Here is a 6,827-nt window from a genome sequence, read left to right on the forward strand (position 1 = left end):
GCCACAGAGAGAAATGGAACCTTGGATTTGCAAGAAAAGTCTGCAAGCTGGCCTGTTTGCCAAAGCGTATGCTGGATGACTCATGAGCCGAAAAGCCTCCCCCCCACCCCCAAGCTGATCCGTGGTGGTTTATTTTATTTTGCCTGTGGCCAGTCTTCTATGAAGTACAATGTAGTGTTGGTACAACAGATGATTCAATAAAGGTCTACAGCAGGTCTCTTGCCTGTTATCTTCATTTACTGTGGCAATAAAAGGAGCCAGTGCTTTTAGAAGATGCATGAAGTTAGTCTACTAGGGTTGAAAGAATTTGCATATCCCCAGGCTGGGCACAGAAGGTAAAGTGATTAATGATATTTATGATGACACAGGCTCTGAAACAGCCCAGTGGCTGTCCTGACTCCGGACCCAGTGAGGGAGGCTCTTCCACACGGTTAGAGAAATTCTCTTCTCAACCCAGAGTGGCCTGGAGGGTGGAGCCGTAAGAGCCTGACAAGGGCCTTGGCAAGAATTTTCCCCAGTATTCAATTAACCTTTTTCCTTTTAAAAATGTCTCTTCATTCCTTAAGAAAAGGAGCAAAGCTTTGAGAACAAGCTGAGATTCCACTTTAGATCAATTCCTGAGGCTCAGGCAGATGTGTTTACAGTAAACCTGGGTGTGACTCAGATCCCACCGGGATCTACCGTGTGCTCCTCAAAAGCACTGTCACTTGACAGCTGAAAAACTTACTAAGAGGGCTCACTATTGAAAGGGACCATGGATTCTTACTTCCTAGCACTTACTTTATTTTCTGTATTGAATCTGGTTTCTGGCGTGTCTCAGCCAGAGCTTGAGAGGTCTTTGCTTGATGCATCTAGAGTCTTTCTCCTGAGTCCAGCCTTCTATGTGGACCTTCATTTGCTTTAAAAGCCTGCAAAGCACGGCCTGGTACATGTCATAAGGTGATCTCTCGGTCAGGGTCAGGGCTGGCTCTCCGCGCGAGGGCAGAGGCATCCTGACCCTGTGAGGGTGCCATCTCTCTTGCAGCTTTTGTGCTAGCCTCTGAATCTTAAGGGTCTCTTTGTGTTTGAATATTCAAATGATCCCAGATGCTGCCTCTCCCTCCAGGGGGCTACTCCTTAACCAACTCACCTTCTCACTGGGTTTGGAACCTTGAGAGGTCCCAGAGTTATGCCTCTTGCCCATGGCACAGAGTTGTTTCTCTAAAGGAGCACAAAGTAGCATTCTCTAAGCTTCCTTCTGGACCACTGCCTGTGCTGCTTCCGGGGTCATCCAGATTGCTTGCTTGTCTTGGATTACCCCTTCTCAGGAAGGGGGCAGGCAGCATGGTACAGGGAAAATGCTTGCTGGGCAGATCTGATTCAGAGTCCCACCTTTGACTCCATGACCTTGAGCAACCTAAACTCTCAGGATCTGCTTCCTCATTTGTGTTTTGGAGACGGCAATGTCTGTCAGAAATTGGATGAGGAATACATTAGAGAACACGTGGGAAGTCCCCATCACAGTGTCTGGGACATAAGGGGTATCTCAGGAGAATGGCCCTTTACAATGGACTCAGTGCTGTCTCTTCTATGAGGCCCTTTTTATCATAGGGCCTTCCAGACATGATGTCCTTATTCCTGGCAATGGGAAGACTCAGTCTCCAAGTTTCTTCAAGCTCCTCCAGCTTCCATTTTTAAAGGTGAAAGAAGATGATGCTATGTTCCCCCCTCAGCCTTGGCCTGTGGAAGGGGAGTCTGACTGCCCACGTGCATGTGTGCACAGCGGTGTGTCGAGCTATAAAGAGCAACTGAAGGGCACCTACCCGGGAATGAAAATGACTAGGGGAAGACCTACCAGAATGTGCTGAGTGCACTGTTTCCTGCTGCTCTGAGTGGCTCTTTAGGTAGGTTCAGGGCAAACAGCTTTTAAGAATTAGCTTTCTGGGACTTCCCTGGTGGCGCAGTGCTTAAGAATTTGCCTACCAATGCAAGGGACACGGGTTCGAGTCCTGGTCCGGGAAGACCCCACATGCCGCGGAGCAACTAAGCCCGTGCGCCACAACTACTGAGCCTGCGCTCTAGAGCCCGTGAGCCACAACTACTGAAGCCCGCACGCCTAGAGCCCGTGCTCCGCAACGAGAAGGCACCGCAATGAGAAGCCTGCACACCGCAACGATGAGTAGCCTCTGCTCGCCACAACTAGAGAAAGCCTGCGCAGCAATGAAGACCCAACGCAGCCAAAAATAAATAAATAAATTTATTAAAAAAAAAAAAAAGAATTAGCTTTTTAGGAATCATTCAGTGCCTCAGGAATTCTTAAAAAACTGTTTTCCTGGGCTTCCCTGGTGGCACAGTGGTTAAGAATCCGCCTGCCAATGCAGGGGACACGGGTTCGAGCCCTGGTCCGGGAAGATCCCACATGCCGCGGAGCAACTAAGCCTGTGCGCCACAACTACTGAACCTGCGGTCTAGAACCTGTGAGCCACAACTACTGAGCCCGCGTGCCACAACTACTGAAGCCCGCACGCCTAGAGCCTGTGCTCCGCAACAAGAGAAGCCACTGCGATGAGAAGCCTAAGCACTGCAACGAAGAGTAGCCCCAGCTCACCACAACTAGAGAAAGCCCGCACACAGCAACAAAGACCCAATGCAGCCAAAAATAAAATAAATTTATTAAAAACCAAACCAAACCAAAAAAAAAAACACCTGTTTTTCTTTCAACCACTTCTCCATTTTTAACTTTTAATGAAATAACTGAAACAGCCCAGGAATGCTTTTCAGACTGAGCAGGTAGTTCCTTCCAGAGTCCTCTCCTCTTTAAAGGCAGTTGTGGCGTCCAGGCTGGGATGACTGCATGCCTGGAGTTTTCCTGCTTCCCCAGCTTTGGTGCTTTGGGGGAAATGGATGTACTTACACAGCAGGGATGTTTGTTCAACAAAGTCTGGCGTCTAGAGGAGGCGGTCTCCCTCCTTGCTTGTGCCTGAAGTAGACAGGTCGAAGCCAGGCAGGAAAGACCACAGGACTCCGTCCTTAACGAAGGGTGTGGAGGCTCCAGCCAGTTTCAGAAAATCTGCAACCTCTCCGTTCACAGGGCAGCTGCCTAGCTCTCTACATGGCGAGGATTGGAAATTCCAGCTGGATTTCTGAAGAAAAAAAGTCACTGGAAGCAGTGGGCTTCCAACTTTAACCAAGTTAGCCTTGGGAACTATAGCTGGTGCTGTCCCCCCGCCTCGGGCCTGCAGTCTCTAAACCTAACAGTTCTAACTGGCAGCCTTGGATTTTGGTACGGTAGCTGGATTGGGGTGTAGCCTCAGCTATTAAAATCAAAGGAGAGGAACTCAGTGCTCCCTTGGCATGGCTGGAGAAAGACTCTTCCACGGAAGAAAAAGCCTCCCTTTCTCAATGAGTGCAGTGGGCCTTGGCTGATGGGCCCTCAGGACTGTCTTGCGCATGGTTCTTGCGTGCCCACCGCAGTGTCCAGCTCCCGAGAGAGGTGCTCGGTAACTTCTCTGATGAACCAGAGCCTGAAGGGGTGACTCTAAATATCCCTTAAGAGACCAGCCAAATCGTTAGGAATTTGGCCTCTGCCAGCTGTTCCTGGGGGAGGCTTCCTCACACCGCAGGCCTCAGTGACGCTGAGTGCAAGTCAGCTCCCCTGAGAGGTACTGTAATGAAAGGAGTGCACCACAACGCCGTGTTTTTCCAAGTGTTACCCATTTATAAATAAGTACATTTGCTTTCATACATACAGTTCATTGTACAGATGGCGATCTGTATACATGGGCAGGAAACTGCATTCATTTAACTTTTCACATCTATCTCACACAGCTCACATGTACAGACAATAAAACTGCTCAAGCAAGTACAGCAAAGGAAAACGTCTTTCCTTATACACAGGGGCCTAGATGCCTCTGTTGGGTGTGGGACATCCCCACTGCACGAGTTCACAACTGTGTGGTGTTCAATATATCAGGATAGAGAACAAACATGCATTGGATAATATACTGTACAGAGAAAGTCCTTTACATCTGAGTTATAGAAAACCTAAAGGAAAACTAAGTGCATTAAAGCTTTTTCCAGCAAGTGTCTTGAAAGGACAGCAAAGAGGAGGAAGAATCAAAATCATATTAGTACAAATCACTCTTTAATTGTAGACTGTACATGTCTGTACTAATTAAAATCATCTTGGATTTGGAGGAGACAGAACAGAGACAAAGATGCTATGCTGGATGGAAAGGAGGCCATGCCTGAGAATGGCACCTGCCCTGAGCCTGACGAGGAACTGGCCCCACTCAGCAGGAATCAGCCAAAGAGGAAAAAAAAACAGAAACAAAAACAAACCAAAAAAACCAAACCAGAACAGGGAGTGTAACTTACAGAACTTCCAAAATAACCTGTGAATGAAGTAGAGATCTGGAGCCAGCATTTCTAACTTTTTTTCCAGTAAGTTGGTTCACAATAAGGCAGGTACATTCAAGTACTGAATTTTCCAGAATTAACTCTCTGTCTGGTCCTGGGGACCAGAGGGATTGAGTTGAGTCCCCCTAACCAGGTGTTCTGGTTAGTGATTAGGCAAGAGAAAAATCCAGCCAGCAAGTGCTACAACACAGCCCGCTAAGCTCCTTCCTTTCCACAGACTAGGTGGAAAAAACGAGCGCGACGCCGGCCTGCACCTACATGCATCCAGCTAAAACCTGACAGGTCAGCTTAGTGGAGATATCACAGAGTCAGCAGGAAGAAATGAGAGGATACGGGTGAGGAAACATGAAAAGTAACACTTGATTTTTGGTGTCCAATTATGCGTTCATTTGGTACTGACTTTCAAAGCTCTGACTGTGGCCATCAGCTGGCCACAAGCATCTCAGGGTGGTTCAGCTGCTGTGAGGCATTGGACACCGAAATGCAGGTTACCAACACTTCAGCCCTTGAGTGGTCTGTGTTATAAAAGTTGATGAAGACCCAGTGATTATTCAAGTAGCTCTGCACCGTGGCTCCACCAGCCCCATTGTGCTTGTGTCCAGGCCCCCAGCCAGCCACCTTTTCCTGGGAGCAGCCAGAGCTGAGTTCAAGGCATTGCACGGTGAAGGTTTCCACGACACGTCTTTGTAGGTAGCTCCTACCCCTAAGCCCTTTGTTCACTGTTGTCATGGTAGACGGTCAGTCCGGAATTCCTAGAAGAGAAGGAGAGAAAGCCACCCCCCCAGTGCACACACACCGGGCGGCACGGGCCTGGTGCGGGGCAGCAGCAGGCTGCCTCTGCAGGGTAGCTTCTTGAGAAGGGGGCGGCCCCGGGTAGACAGGCGGGGCGGGCGAGGCTGGGGTGGGGTGGGTACATCCTGCCTCCTGGGGGAGCCTGTTCCATCCTGTGGCAAAGATTCAGCAACTGGTTTTGTCCAAGGCAATTCCGCAGGAGAAAAATAACTATCTGTGAATCAAACCACCCAACCGTGACACCCCTGGAGTTATAAAAGTTGGAGGCCGAGAGGAACTGAGAGGACAGGTCTTCTGCACACCCATTCATCCACCAGAGAAAGGGGGCTCTGGTCAGCCTTCCCCCAGCCTCTGCCTGGCTGAAGGTCCAAAGCAGGTAGTGTTCAAAGAGCTTATCTCGCCACATCTGGCACAGATGTGTGACGACCCCTTTCCAGGCCTTTGTTCCCTCCTTCTCGAACCCTCTGGAGCCTACGGGCCTGTCTGTTGGCCTGGATGTCGCTCCTCTGGAGATGCTGCCATTCTTTGCTACCAGACAAGCCTGGTGCAGAGCCACAGTGACACCTAGTGGTAAAGTACGGTGAAGCAAGGTGACATCCACAAAAACCCACTGTCTATGACTAAAATCTAAGGAAAATACTTATGGATATTAAATTAGATACTGATTAATTTTTCTGTTGGGTACATCTCTGGAATATAAAAATACCAATATTTAGAGAGGGGGTTCATAAACTACTATACAATATAAGGACCGAGAATACCTTTCTCTAAGCTGTTCTGTTTACAACAGTCCAGGCTTACCTAAATTAGCAAACCTGTATCTCTGGACAACGACCTGGGGTACTGTACATGATTCTAATTAGTGGAATTTTCCTGAGCCTTCGAGTTTAAGTTAAACACATCTAGAAAGAAGGGCACATGGGAGAGGAACAAGAAGGGTTTGTGCTCTATTAACTTGGGACTTTTAATAGCGCACGTCTGCAACCCGGACAAGATACAACAGCAGATACAAAATGGTCTCCATTTTGTCCATGCCAAATTCTCATGTTACACAGGTTTTCCCTTTACTTTGTAAATAAACATTAATTTTTAATTGTTAATTGTGTGCCTTACTGATCCAGTAAATAAAGTAACCATGTCTCAGGAGTCCCTAAGAAAATTGCTGGAAAAGCACTTTAAAATCACTGCAAATATTTTTTTGTATTTAAAAACTCTTAATCTTTTTGATGCTTATATACAACAGTTATTTCTTGTGCTATAAATGTTGTGATCCACTGCTTGCTTTCTTTCCTTTTTTTTTTTTCCCTTGAAAAATACACTAAAAGGGCGGTTTTGCTATTTTCTAATGAAGACATTACTCACACTTAAATATCCAGTATTTATCAGAGTTACAAATTCAAACAATAAAGTGCACCCATTTAAAGACATGATGTGATGGAAACCCATTAGTGCAAGAATTCTGGGTGAACGGAAGGTAGGATTTGGTGAGAAACCTGTAAGCTAAAGTCTGTCACCGCTGTCTCCATTTCAGGGTGATGTGAATCGGGTGAGTGGAACTTACCGGTTTCATGTGAAAAATTCCCCCCCATCTGAAGCCAGACATTGATTCGGCAAGTGCTGCTCGGGGAGGAGGCATC

The sequence above is a fragment of the Balaenoptera musculus genome, chromosome 20 (assembly GCF_009873245.2).
Source record: "Balaenoptera musculus isolate JJ_BM4_2016_0621 chromosome 20, mBalMus1.pri.v3, whole genome shotgun sequence".
Classification (NCBI taxonomy): domain Eukaryota; kingdom Metazoa; phylum Chordata; class Mammalia; order Artiodactyla; family Balaenopteridae; genus Balaenoptera; species Balaenoptera musculus.